At 50.5% G+C, this 14,861-nt stretch overlaps 1 long non-coding RNA gene and 2 pseudogenes across 1 annotated transcript; 1 reads left to right on the top strand and 2 right to left on the bottom strand.

Annotated features, from left to right (window-relative positions):
• Positions 1-411: 411 nt before the first annotated feature.
• LOC120698071 lies at positions 412-1,190 on the bottom strand. Its single transcript, XR_005684706.1, has 2 exons — positions 965-1,190; positions 412-867 (listed from the first exon to the last, which is right to left on the bottom strand). It is a non-coding gene; the product is annotated as an uncharacterized LOC120698071 (long non-coding RNA).
• A 556-nt stretch (positions 1,191-1,746) lies between these two features.
• On the bottom strand, positions 1,747-7,171 carry LOC120698067 (annotated as a pseudogene).
• A 3,489-nt stretch (positions 7,172-10,660) lies between these two features.
• Positions 10,661-13,909, top strand: LOC120698068 (annotated as a pseudogene).
• The last annotated feature ends 952 nt before the right edge of the window (positions 13,910-14,861 follow it).

Genomic DNA, 14,861 nt, shown 5'->3' with positions numbered 1-14,861 from the left:
AGTCCTGCCCCCCAGCAAGGCAGTTGACCAGCACCCAAGTCAACCCTCCAACATGTGCAATATATCCATACGAGATCCTTGGCTAATTAACCATCTGTTTCTCGGGGCCTGTATCGTACACGGTCACTGACATCACGGGCCCACTCGCCAGTGACTCGCTTGTGCGGCAACGTCGTTGCACTACTAGAAAAAGAGCCATGGGCACCGGTTCCAAAAGGCTTTAGGTACCGGATTTCGAACCGGTACCCCGAAACCGGGACCAAAAGCATCGGTCTAAGACACCGGATTTTTCAACCGGTGCCTAAGCTCTTCTTTGATACCGGTTGGAAATAACAACCAGTACCAAAGTCCACCATGCCCGTTCCATCGTGTCCTCTTCCGTTCCCTCGCATCCTCTCCCGTTCCCCTCACAATCAACCACAAAATATAGATATAATCCATAGATTTCGCAAATCATTCAAAGAATCGATCACAAGATAGATACAATTAATTCATACAATTCCACGTGCATCTCTATTTCAGAAAAATAAGAAAAAAAGAAAAAAAATCATCCATGGCGGCGGCTTCTCGCTCGCCCACTGGGACTCCTCGGCGGCCGCCCACACTTCACGGCCGAGAGTTGCTCGCCCGCCACGGAGCTCCTCGCCGGCCACGCCACCAGGTGGACCCGCTCGCCGCTGGGTAGAGCTGCTCGCCCCACGGGGGCTAGCTCCCACGGCCGGCTCCCGCGCAGAGCTTCTCGCCGGCCGCGCGGCGCCAGCCACGCGGATCCGCTCGCCGTTGCTCGCCGCCGAGTGGACCCGCTTGCCGCCGGGTAGAGTTGCTCGCCCCACGGGGCTAGCTCCCACGGCCGTCTCCCGCGCGGAGCTGCAGTCACAAATTAAACCAATTAATTTTGCCACGAAGAGGAAAGCAAGTAAGAACAACGGCCGCGTAAGGAAAGCAAGCAAGCAAGAAGAACAACCAGCGGTGCCGAACTCCAAGCAAGCAAGCATGAAAAACAACGGCCGCGTGAGGAAAGCGGCAAGCGGAGCCCGCGCGCTCTGCGGCGGCGGTGGCAGCCGGCACACCACGGAGCTCCTCGCGCTCCGCGTCAATGGCGCCCCGCCGCTCGGAATCCTATCCACGCCCGGTTTCTTCAGCGAGAGAGGATAAGGCAGAGAGAGATGAGAGATGGAGAAATAAGAGGGGTAGAGATAAGAGTGAGGAGTCGCCAGGGACTTGGAAATATCGAGAAGCGGAGGCCGGCTTGGGGTACCGGGTGATGCACCGGTGCCTATGTCGAGGGCTAGCATAGGCACCGGGTCATGGCATGACCCGGTGCTAATGTCTGCTCCATAAGCACCGGGTCATGCCACCACCCGGTGCCATTAATGCATGGCTAATTTAGTACCGGTTCATGGAATTAACTGGTGTCTTTGTTTGTATATTGGCACCGGTTTGTGCTGTGTTACGCCTTGCCAGCGCTCGGCGCAGGCCTAAGGTACCGACTATTGTTACAACCGGTACATATGCCTCACATTAGTACCGATTCATGCAACAAGTGGTACTTTTGGCCTGAATCTTTGGCCTGTTTTCTAGTAGTGTGGGGTCGTGGTGGAATAGCCGTGCTGACGTGGTTGGTTATGGTGGTGTTGATGTAAGCAATCTGCTTAGCAAGAGGATTATTGAGCCTCTCTCTCCTGTCCCAATGCCGCATTGCCGCCGTTGTATAAAAGGAGCGCCTAGTTAAGCTGAACGTCTGTCTGTGAAAATCTAGAATTCTCTATATTTCAGAACGGGGGAAGCATATACTTAACAGCTTCATAAATAAAGGCCACGAAGATCTCCTTAAAGGAAAAAGAAAAAGAAAAAAATGACAGCGGCGTTCGGTCCAGACGGCAACAAAGTCATCTTCACCGAGCAGCAGGACCCGTGGGCATCGTTGGCACCCTCCCAAAGTTGTGCTCCACTTCAAACCCGGTGCTGGTCTGGCTCACGTCAGTGGAATACGCGCTGTAACCGGAGTACGGGTCGCCGCTGCCTCCGGTGGCGGCGGCGCGGGCCTCCTCGAGCTCGAGGCACTTCTGCAGCTGCGCCACAACTTCGGTCATGGTGGGCCGCTGCGCCGAGGCCTGCGCGGTGCACTTGAGCGCGACGTCGGCGGCCTTCCACACGCTGTTGACGTCGTGGTCGCCGCGCATCCGCTGGTCCGCGACGCCCTCGATGTTGCCCCGCGCCAGGCGCTGCCGCGCCCACTGGATGAGGCTCGTCGGCTCCGGGTCGCGCAGGATGGCCGGCCTCCCCGTGACGAGCTCCAGCAGCGCGACGCCGAAGCTGTACACGTCGCTCTTTGTCGTTGGCTGCATCGTTGCATGGTACCTGCACAATCGAATTGCATCACTGTTGTCAACAATGAACATTATTGGGGGTGTATGGGAGTTGCGTGAAGAGTTTGTGGTAAAGAGCAGCTGAGTTGGCATACTCTGGGTCCACGTATCCGAGTGTGCCGACGAGTGTGTTTGACATGTGAGTGTCGTTCTCACGGTAAGCCTTGGTCAAGCCAAAGTCGGCGATCTTGGCCTCTAGTTTTGCATTCAGTAGGATGTTGGCCGCCTTCACATCCCTGTGAATGAGAGGCGGGCTGCACCCCTTGTGTAGATACTCCAGCCCTGCATGCACATCACCACATCAGTGTTCAACATTCTAGTAGAATCAAAACTTTATATGCAAACCAAAGGCTTAGCCAGGTACCTTGGGCTGATTCCTGTGCAATCTTGAGCCTCTGTCTCCAGTTTAAGAATCCTGTGTTGCGACCATTTCCTGCACGTAGGCCGGGTCAGCAATTTGGCAGTTTGAAAACTTTGGCGCTGCAGTGTTAGTGTACCATGCAAGCTGATAAAGTCCATAGACGCTAAACAACTTAACACACCTGAAATGTGCTCTTGCAGGCTTCCTTCCGACATCTACTCGTAGACGAGCGCCATGTAGTCCCCGTCCTTGCAGTAACCGATCATCGACACAAGATTCTTGTGATGGATCTCTGTCAAGGTCTGGGCCTAAAAAAGGCGATCACGACCAGCGGTCACGTTTCATGCAAAGTTTCTTGTCACGAATCTCAATCTGGAGCCATGAATTGGTTCTGAAGAAAACCGTCCTACTACCTCGGCGAGGAACTCCTTGACGCCCTGGTTGGAAGAATCTGACCGCAGCTTGACGGCCACCTGCGTGCCATCCTCCAAGAAGCCATCGTAGACGTAGCCGAAGCCTCCCCGACCGAGCACGCGCTGGAAGTTATCCGTGATCATCTCCAGCTCCTTGTAGGTGAACAAGCGGTTCTCCAGCTGCAGCGAGCTCTGCGGGTACGAGCCGCCACCTGCTGGCGGCTCATGGGTCACCGGCGTCTCATTCTGAGGCTTCACAGAGTTGCTCGCGGGTCCTGCATATCATCACATACAAAGCATCGGATTCGTGTTCAGGATGGGGAGATAGCTAGATCAATCAGTAGATCAGTTGATGTGTCACCTTGCTTCTTTCGTCTACAGAAGCAGAGCAGCAGCACTACTACTGATACTATCACCACAACCAGAACTACAGGAACGGCAATGTGATGGCGAGCTTGCTCTTCGTTTTCTTCGTCTGGCATGATTTGCCGTTGGTACAGAGGTTTGGGTTATCGCCATATCTACAAACAGATGAGATGGTTAATAACGGCACACTAATTTAATCAATGTGTCAAGTAGTAATGAGATATCGTGTTTTCTAGAACCGAAAGAGAGGATCAGGGTTTGGACCTTAGATTCAGGGAGCCGTCTTGAATTCTTTTGAGAAGCCCCGAGGGAATTGATTCACTGAGCTTGTTGCCTGTCAAATCTCTGAAAGGAACCAAATGCTACTGATACGAGCCGACGCGATGCCTAGGAATGGCCGTGTTTGGTTAAAAAAACATGAAATTACTGTAGCACCTTTGACCACTAATTTATAATAGTAAACGAAGTCTAATTACAAAACCACCTCCACAACCCCCCCATAAATCGCGAGACGAATCTAATGAGGTCTTTGACCGCGTGATTAGAGGATGGTTACTGTAGCATCACTGTAGCAAATCATCGATTAATTACTGTCATTAGATTCGTCTCGGAAAATTACACTCATCCCTGAAAAAATTTTGCAAATAAACTTCATTTAGTACTCCATGCATGCGAGATTCTCTTCTCGGAAACGTGCCGGTAAAAAACCAAACACGGCCGATAGTCAGAATTCGGCAAGTTTCAGACTTACAGAACTGTCAGTGAAGACAACTGTGAAAGGGAGTCAGGAACTGAGCCTGACAAGTTGTTTGTGTGACAGATCTCTGCAAGACGTGGAACAAGAGATGTCAAGTTGATTGCATCAGAGATCCACTACGAGATTAAGATAGGTCAAGCACTCCACACGTACATGTACTGGACGGCCTTGACAATTGCGAAAGAAGACGATACATCGCCGTTCAGACCGCTGAAGGACAGGTTTCTGCAAAATACAAACTCCCACTAGCTTAGTTTAACAACAACGCCTAGCTTATATTTTTGTTCTCGGGATCTTTTTTTTTTCGGTTTAAGAGATGATACAGAGAGGCACCATGCATGTTACCTGCGGGCGTTGATTAGCCACCTCTCAAAGACCGTAAAAAAAACTCTTCTTTATTATCTTCTTCCTTAGCATGTTTTGAGCCAATGTTGTATACAGATTTATGAGTAAAATACATGGCCGGTCCTCGAACTTGTCTCAAAGTGTCATCTAGGTCTCTAAACTCTCAAAATGTATTTTTAGATCCCTAAACTTGTCCGAAGATGTCATTCGAGTCCCTAAACTCTCAAGATGTATCTTTAGGCCCCCAAACTTGTCTTAATATATCATTTCGGTCCCTAAACTTTGAAGGTGAATTTTCAAATCTCTAAAAATTACCATTAATTAATTGTATTCAAAATGGATTGTTTATGAAACTATTTTTCCAGCCAAATCATTTATAAATCTTACCACTAAGACCATTTTAATTCTAAAATAGCTGCTTATTAATCATACATCGTGAGTTAATTTAGATCAATTGATATCAACAATGTATATTATAGTTTTCCTATTTAACATGGAGATATCAATGCTAATTCTGAATATTTTCTACTAACTATTTTATATTTTGCATGCGCTTTGTATAAGTTTATTAAGATAATTTGTTCTCATTGTCAATAAAAATTAAAATAGCAATTTTTTATTAAATTTAAAGTAGCAAAAGAACTTTTTATTAACTCAAAGTAGAACAATATTTATATTAAATTAAAAATAACATCTTGAGAGTTTAGGGACCTGCATGACACCGCGAGACAAGTTTATGGACCCAAAAATGCATTTTCAAATATTAGGAACCTATGTGACACCTTGAAACAAGTTTAGGGATCTGAAAATGCATTTTGAGAGTTTAGAGATCTAGATGGCACCTTAAGACAAGTTCGAGGACTGACCATGTATTTTACTCCAGATTTATTTAAGCTACTTGCAGGCTGGTGATTCTTGGAGGACTGGAAATGGCATAGCTGCATGTCAACCCCTCCCATGCGAGAGTCTTGGGAACGCACGGGTCACCCATCCAGTTCTTCTTCACACCATACTTGGCCTTGATCGCCGTGATGGCAGATACTGTCGATTGCATCCAAGTTAGTGTTCAGCTCATGTATGTGTCTGTCGTCATGCTCGTACTATCCTTTTGTTTTGAAAATAAATGAAAATAATGCGCGTACCGTCCTGGGAGTCCGTGCCAACATTGGTGGTGGGGATGACGGAGAAGACCTCGACGGCGTTGATCATCGGCGGCAACGTGGAGTTGGCCGTGGCGTTGATGGAGACGTTGTAGTGGGGGAAGCCCCGGCCGGGGTTGCTGTTGTAGATGGTGTCGGAGATGAGGTACATCGGCGAGTAGGGCTTGGGGAACCACGGCTTGCCGTTGAGGTTGACGTAGAACTGGCGCGTCGCGTTCCCGGGCAGGAGCTCCAGCTCGGAGAAGTGCATGTTGGCGACGTACCCGGGCGTCGGGTCCTTGGGCTGCGGCTCCGGGTCCCAGGAGAACTCGATGCTCTCGGACGCGTTCCGCGGCGTGATCGCCGTCTGCAGGACCTTGGTCGGCACCTCGAACATGTCGTCGTCTGCAATGTCCTCCACCCTCAGCGTCGTCGACACCGAGTTCCAGGCGGCGGTGTTGACCCAAGGAAACCAAACTCGGTCGTGCGGATCGTCAGGGTACCTGATTGATCATCAATTCAAAGTTTATTTTTTGTTTTTCGCGGCTGATCAGTATTCAGTACAAGAATTTCCCCATCTCTTCGCGGGATCATTTTGCATTGGTCTCACACCTGATGATCGCTGTGGAATTGGTCGGGCCGAAGTTGAGCCTGGCGAGCAGGACCAGGCCCTGCGTCGCGTTCGCCTGCGGGTAGAGCGTGCTCTTGAGCGGCCTCAGGTCCAGCCCGGAGATGAAGGGCGTGCCGGTGCCGGTGTTCACCAGGCAGACCTGCACGAAGTCGTCCGGCACGAGGACGATGGCCTCGAGGATGATGGCGGAGTCGGCGTCCGTGACGTTCACCATGGTCCAGAAGTTGACGCCGATGTAGAGGTCGAAAATGGGCGGCCGGGCGAGGCCGTCGTAGTTGCCGTACTTGAAGGTGGCGGCGTGGCGCGGAGGAGGTACTTGAGCAACGATGGAGCGGAGCGTGTAGCAGTTGCGGGCGCCGTCGGGGAAGCTGCGCACGTTGTGGTAGCGCTCGGCGAGCGTCGGCGTGATGTACTCGGCCGAGATGTTGTGGTTGGAGCCAGCGCCGGTGAAGCCGGCGTCCGGGACGTACGCCAGCTTGGTGGTGTCGTCGACGTAGCTCGCCGTCCCCGGCAGGCCGCAGTCTATGCTGATGAAACCTGATCGCAGATCCAGTTCGTCAGTCGTGCATGGTGCGCGTCGTCGCATTGCTTGCGCTGTGATGCCGTTAATAATGCAGTAGGATCGATCTCTAGTGGTGAAAAGAAGGCCGAGAGATTTGCTGGGCATACCGTTGCTGTCAGGCTGCGCACGAGCTTGGAGGACGCCGGCGGTGGCGGCGACGGCGAGGCAGAGGAGCAGCATCCGCGATGCCGGTGCCGCCGCCATTGCTCTCGGCGTGTTGCGTTCCATGTGCAGGCAGCGACTGGAGCATGATATATATCTACAGACTACAGCTCTACGCGCTGGTTCTAGACATTAAAAATAAAAAAGGCTGTTTTAGAAATTGTCTTAGCGAAGCACGCCGAGCATCTCCAAAAGCTCTTGTATCTTGGGTGAGTTAGTTAAAAAAAAGGAAGACAAAAAATCTTATCCAACAGAAATTCTATCTACCTCATTTTTTATCCAGAGGTGTCACTGGACATCTTTGCCTAACGCTGAACGCTAGTCATTCTTTTTTGAATTTTGAAGAAGTTGTTGAATTTCATACTTTTTTTACTAGTTATTTCATTTTACATAATAGTTATATTATAATTTTAACTATTCATATATACAAAGAGCACTCGGAGATCGAGACCACTATGATTAGCAACGTCAGCAAAGCTATATCCGGCCCAGCGCCGCCTGCTCCTGCCGCCTGGCATATATACGACAAAACATATCCCGACGAGTCGCTGCCAAGTGGGACCGTCGCTGGCAAACCTCATTCACCGTGTTCGGCAGGCTGGAGCTGGAATGGTGTGAGAGAAAAATACTGTTACATAGCTGGTGGCTGGATGCTAGTACTGGAGAAATGTGATAGAGGAATACTGTAGGGCTGGAGGCACCAGCCTCCAGCCGAACACGGTGATTGCGGGTCCGGCACGTCAGTGACTGTTGATTGCTGCGGCAGTGTCTAACACCGAGGGTAACATAAGTGGAGCGAGTTGAGTTTCTATGGTCCGGTCAAACGGCCTTGCTGGCTGGGGGCCCGACTTGGGCGCCGGCGCCCCGACTTCGGCGGCCCACTGCCTGTGGACTTTTGACTTTTTGCCCCGCCACAAATTGCGATCGGAATTCTGGAGGGCGATCGTGCAGAGGTGGTTGCGAGCAGCTCGTGCCAGCAGGAATGATCCATAGAGGCATTGACGATGAAGCTCCTTGCCGGGAGAGGTTAGATTATGCAAATGGCATTCCACTTGATCGTCGAACCTTCACTGGCTTATTATTTTGCCAACATGTGCAATTGTGTGCGTTCTGACAACATCATGTCAAAATTGGGTTCATGGACAGGAAGAAATTTCAGCTAAACAGCTAACCAAGGACTGGACAGCGGCACTCGGACCAGATGGGCAACAAAAAAGGTCTTCATCGTGCAGCAGGATCCGTTGGCGCCCTCCTAGAACTCTTTGTACTTCATCAGAACAATTCAGCTACCTGTAATTTTGTTTCTTTGTATTGCCTACATAAATCACATAGCTTTTTTTATAATAATACATAAATCACATAGCTACTACTCCTAAGTCCTAATGATGCATAAAGAACATGGCGCAGCGGAGCGGAGCAGCGCGCCTATCTGCCTATTTGTACCAGTATATCAAAGGTCTACCTAAGCAGTTCTGTACCTATGTGGATACTTGAAGAGCCGGAAAAAAGCTATCTGATACGTCAATCCTTTTGAGTTGCAGAAAAACATATATATACTGAATTTCCTTTTCAGTCATTTGTATATGTTTTTTTCTCCTTTTGAGTGTTAATAACAACTTAACCGTGCCATTTGAGGTCTTGAGAGTTCTTATAAAATGTTTATTTTTTTCTTGCACCTCCATGGCTCCATGTAGTTGGAAACCTTTTCAGAAACAGAAAGGAAAAGAGTAGGAGATTAGGGGAGTAGACTTTTATTAGGCAGGGGATTTTGATATTGTAAAAAAAAAGAAAGATAAAAGGGAAGCAAAGAGTGCGGGTGCTCACACCAAAAGAGAAAGGATCGTGTTTTCGCACTGGTAAAGGAGTTTTCACAAATCGGACTCCGTGCATTAGATACTACTCGGATCCCTCCATTCCAAGTTATAATTCGTTTCGCTTTCTCAAACCCAAATTTGATTAGTCAAATTTAAGTCAGTTTTTAAGAACGACCTTTATCAATAAAGCAAGCCACAATAAAAGAAATAATACTTTTTACAAATTTTTTACTAAGACCAGTAATCAAATTTGGGGTAAAAAAGTCAAAACTTATAATTTGGAACTGATGGAGTATAATTACTCTAGCCTTTCGGTTATTATACTCTTCCTTTTCCTTTCAAAGAAAATTATTATAATAAATGAATAAATAAAAAATAAAAACTCCAGTTTGTCATGGCAATTTCACATGAAAAGTCAAAAGTTTAGATAAAAACCAACTGTAGTACAATGTACTGAGTGATCATGCAAGGCCGTCGACTAACTCCAGTCAAGTCAACTCCACAGCCAATCCATGTGAACAGCTTGTTTCCTTCTTTCTTTCAATTTCTTTTTATGGCAAGTGGTAGGATTCATCAAGTGATCCGGTAATGTCGTCGTTCCTACCAGCTGAAAACATCATCCTGCTCCTGCACATGGAAAGTGGACGCAAACGTGACAGAAGTGCCGCGACTCATTTGTCCATGCTGTGTTGTTTGGGGTTTGGGGTTGACCTAATAATGGCAAAAAAAAAACTTGTATGACTAAGGGCCTGTTTGGATGCACAGAGATATATAATGGTCATTCCTCACCTTTTAGCCATAAATTACCCCTCATGCATCTAAATAGGTGGAATAATTTTGGACTAAAGTGAATTATCCCTCTCAAAATCCTTAGCCCCTCCAAGGGGTGATAATGGGGCTAATTTTGTATGGTCCTCACAAAAATATGAGTATGCACACACACTAGATATGAGAATGAGAGAGAGAGGGTGGGTATTAGTCTATAAATTCAAACAATCTATCTTGGACTAATTCTTAGCCTACCAATTTAAAGTTAAACATTAGCTCTTAAAATTAGTCATGGGCTAATGTTCCAAACAGGGCCTAGATGAGTGCAAGCTTGCTACCGAACGTCACTGTTGATTTGATCGGTTCATGCGATAAATAAGTTGGTCAAACTCAAAGAATAAATAAGTTTCCTTTTCTTTTTGTTCATTGTTCATGACCCGTAGGTTTGGTTAGCTGGACGTATATGGAACTATGGAAATGGAAGTCTTCGTCGTCGCTGGATGCTGATAGGTGCCATGCGCGCACGTAGTGCATTGGCGCGATCAACGCTGGGGGCAATGGCGGGCCGGCCGTGGTTGCACCTGCTCGTCGTCGCCGCCGCCGCCGTGCTTCTCGTTCACGACCAGGGCGCGCCCGACAGCACAGGTGAGCTCACCATTTCTCTCGCACTGATAGCCTCGTCCTGGTGCTCTCACTGCGCGCACCTTGCAAGTACAATGCCGTGAAAAACCATCTCCGTGCGTTGCGCGACGCAGGGTTTATCAGCATCGACTGCGGCATCCCGGAGAAGAGCAGCTACGTGGACGGCGGCACCAGGCTGCCCTACGTTTCCGACGCCGGCTTTGCCGACGCCGGCGCCAACCACAACGTCTCGGCCGAGTACATCACCCCGTCCTTCTCCAAGCGCTACCTCAACGTGCGCAGCTGCTACACGCTCGGCTCCCTCACGCCGGGGTCCAAGTACCTCCTCCGCGCCGTCTTCATGTACGGCAACTACGACGGGCTCGGCCGCCCCCCGGTGTTCGACCTCCACCTCGGCGTCAACTTCTGGACGACCGTGAACGCCACCGCCGCCGGCGCCGGCGCCGCGGTGCTGGCCGAGGCCATCGCCGTTGTCCCCGACGACTCCGTGCAGGTCTGCCTGGTGGACACCGGCGCCGGGACGCCGTTCATCTCCGGGCTGGAGCTGAGGCCCCTGGCGGGCGCGCTGTACCCGCAAGCGAACGCGACGCAGGGGCTGGCCCTGCTCGCCCGGCGCAACTTCGGGCCGGCCGACGCGGCGCTGGTGGTCAGGTACCCGGACGACCCATACGACCGCGCGTGGACCCCGTGGGTCGACCCGGCGGACTGGTCGGAGATCTCGACGGCGGAGCAGGTGGGCGGCTTGCCCATGGCGGCGCCGTTTGCCGTGATGCAGACCGCGGTCACGCCCCTCAACGCCTCCAAGATCATCGAGTTCTCGTGGGACGCCGTGCCGAACCACGCCTAGCCCACGCCCAGGTAGGAAACTACTCCAGTGCAGGGCAGGGCAGGGCACAGTGTGTTCTCCTCCATTGCTGAGCTCTTTAATTTGTGCTTGTGCAGGTACATCTGCATCTTCCATTTCGCGGAGTTGCAGAGTCTAGACGCGAACTCGACGCGCCAGTTCTACATCACGATCAATGGCAGGCCCTTTTACCGTCTCCCGATAACGCCGGACCACCTCTTCACCAATGTCGTCTACAACAAGGAGCCCCACTGGGGCTTCAACCAGTATAACGTCACGTTGAACGCCACGGCGAACTCGACGCTGTCGCCGGTCATCAACGCCGCCGAGATTTTCTCGGTCATCTCTACAGCAAACGTTGGCACGTACGCACAGGATGGTAAAGTACATGATCGCTCGAGAGATGTACACTTGAGAATACATAGATATAGAGCATGGCCTCACCTGTTCTGTGTCTTGCTCCTGGAAATTCCAACAGTTTCTGCAATTACGGTGATCAAGGCCAACTATCAGCTAAAGAAGAATTGGATGGGTGACCCCTGCGTTCCGAAGACACTTGCGTGGGATGGGTTGAGCTGCAGCAATGACACTTCCGGTCCTCCTAGAATCACAAATGTGTAAGTTCAAATTTACAGCACGAGAAGTGTAAATTTACAGCAAAGAACGTATGGAATCTGATTTCTGAAACGGTGGATGTATTACAGAAATCTTTCATCCAGTGGCTTGAGTGGTGCTATATCATTGTACTTCTCCAAACTCACAAGAATAGAGTACTTGTAAGTATAAAGTTTCAAATCCATTTTAGCATTGAGCTTTACTGAATGAAAGGGATATTTGACATGCATGTAATTTCTTTTTCAGGGATTTGTCCCACAATAACTTGACAGGCTCAATTCCTGACATCCTTTCACAACTACCCTCTCTAAAGGTTATGTAAGTAAATATAGCCGATGCTGATCCTGTATATTTTAGTATGTACTAAACTCATAGAAATTGTTGTTGAACGCATTGAATTGAATACTATTCAGAATATATATTTGTTTCTTTTTAGAGATTTGACAGGCAATCACCTTAATGAATCGGTTCCGTCCGGGCTTCTGAAAAAGATACAAGATGGCTCCCTAAAGCTGAGGTTAATCCTTCATTATTTGGCCTCCATATGGTTTTGTCAACATCAATTGTTTCGTTTATGGGCTATAACAATAAGTGCTTCTTGGTTTCAATAGGTATGGAGACAATCCAAGCCTTTGCAGCAACGGCGATTCTTGCCAGCTCACAAGAAAGAAGAGCAATGCCGTATATATTGCTGTTCCAATAGTGGCATTTGTGGTGGTTGCAACACTAGTACTACTGCTCTGCTTACTAAGAAGAAAGAAAGGTCAATTTCAGCATCCACTCGTGAATTTGATGCTCAACCTGTCCATTTATTAGCAACAGTCCCTTTAAGCTAGTACCTTCGCCAGAGAGCAGCGTGAAGCCACAGAACGAGGTGACCGACGCACGGCCACGCTCACAGAACGGCGGCAATGGACACGGGCTGCCCCAGCTGGAGAACCGTCGGTTCACCTACAAGGAGCTAGAGTCCATCACGGACAACTTCAAGCGAGTCCTGGGCCGAGGAGGCTTCGGATCTGTCTACGATGGCTTCCTGGAGGATGGCACCCAGGTTGCAGTCAAGCTGCGATCTGAGTCTTCCAATCAAGGTGTCAGAGATTTCCTGACAGAGGTAACACAGTGTGATAAGGTTCAGCTGGTGTACCAAGACACACTGTAGCTGAAAATTTGTAGCTCACTTTGAGTTCTCGTTTCTAGGCTCAGACCTTAACAAAGATCCATCACAAGAATCTTGTCTCCTTGATCGGTTACTGCAAGGATGGAGAGTATTTGGCACTTGTCTACGAGCATATGTCAAGGAACCCTGGAAGACAAACTTGTATGCCATTTCCCTTGTCAGAGCTCAGTCAGAAGTTTCTCTCCAGAAGCCTCTTTTGACGATCCTCGGCAGGGAAAGATGGCAAAGCTGGATCTCTCACCAGGAGACAGAGGCTCCGCATTGCACTGGAGTCTGCACAAGGTAAATATCAATTCAGATTAGTATTGATCTCATCGACTCTGGTGCATGTAGTTGCTGACTCGCTGTCGATGATCCCGGCCATCTTGCATGAACGAACGCAGGGCTCGAGTATCTGCACAAGGCGTGCAGCCCAGCTTTCGTCCACAGGGACGTGAAGACGTCCAACATCCTGCTGAACGCGAACCTCGAGGCCAAGATCGCCGATTTCGGCCTGCTCAAGGCCTTCCGCCGCGACGGCGACACCCACGTGTCCACGGACAGGGTGGTCGGCACGCACGGCTACCTCGCGCCCGAGTACGCGGCGGCGCTGCAGCTGACGGAGAAGAGCGACGTGTACAGCTTCGGCGTGGTGCTGCTGGAGGCGATCACGGGGCGGCCGCCGATCCTGCGGTGCCCGGAGCCGACCAGCGTCGTGCAGTGGGCGCGGCAGCGCCTGGCACGCGGGGACATCGAGGACGTGGTGGACGCGGGCCTGCCGCGCGGCGGCTACGACGCCAACGCCGCGTGGGAGGCCGCTGACGTCGCGCTCAGGTGCACCGCGCGGGCGCCCGCGCAGCGGCCCACCATGACCGACGTCGTGGCGCAGCTGCGGGAGTGCCTCGAGCTCGAGGAAGGCCGCCGCTGACCATTTCGTGCAGACGAAGGCGGAGCAGCGGCGCATGTTTCGGGACTCGGCACCCCAGACCAGCCTCAAGACATTATTTGTTGTTCTTCAAGTTCTTTTGGTGTTTAGTAAGATGCGGTGAAAATACAAATGTTTACACATCTCACCCTTCTCATTATTTGTTGGTTTATTTACAAGCTAGTTCTGTTTAGCCCCCCTTAACTTATCTTAGATTCATATCACAATGCAAATATTCAAGTTTGGTAAGAAAAAAAGAATACCGAATTCCCTTTCAGTCCATCGACGAATAGGCTGCGCGATTTTTCAATTCTTATTTTTATTTTTTGTTTCCAAGGAATATGACCGCGATCAAAGACGTTGGGCCGACTGGTCCGGCTGATTTGGGCCAGCGATCCAAGCAACCAGCCCAGCATGCCGCCGCATTCTCACCCCCCCCCCCCCCCCCCACCCCCCCCCTAAAATCTTTCTGCTGTGCTCGCGCGGCTTCCTTGGAGTATACTTACCCATTAAAAAAATGACACTGATATCCGTACCACTAAAAAAATTGATAATATTTTTGTACCATCACGTTTTTTTCATTTTGACTTATGTACCATTCCATCCACCATCCATTAGCAATTAACAGATTTATAGCTCTGAAATATAGACCTAATCTAGTAAATTGACTGTTTTGCTCTCCCAATCTCTCCTTCCCGCACTCGACAGCTCCGCGCTATCTCCCCCGCGCGGGCGCAGCGCCGGCCGGGCTCCACGCCGGCCGCACCTGGTGCCGCCGCGCGGGTGGGCGCCGCACTGGGGGCGCCGTGCCAGCCACGTGGGGGCGTCGCGCTGGCCGCCTGAGGTGCCGCGCGGGCTCCGCCGGGGCGAGGACGTCCGCGGCGACGGCGGTGTGGCGAGGACGGCCGCAACGAGGCGCGCGGAGGACAGCCAGGGTGGGGCCACCGCACGGCGAGGACGGGCGCGGCGACGGCGGTGTGGCGAGGACGGCC

Source organism: Panicum virgatum, chromosome 3K, assembly GCF_016808335.1.
Source record: "Panicum virgatum strain AP13 chromosome 3K, P.virgatum_v5, whole genome shotgun sequence".
NCBI classification, from domain to species: domain Eukaryota; kingdom Viridiplantae; phylum Streptophyta; class Magnoliopsida; order Poales; family Poaceae; genus Panicum; species Panicum virgatum.
Note: the sequence above shows the minus strand (reverse complement) of the source record. Positions and strands in the feature narration are given on the sequence as shown.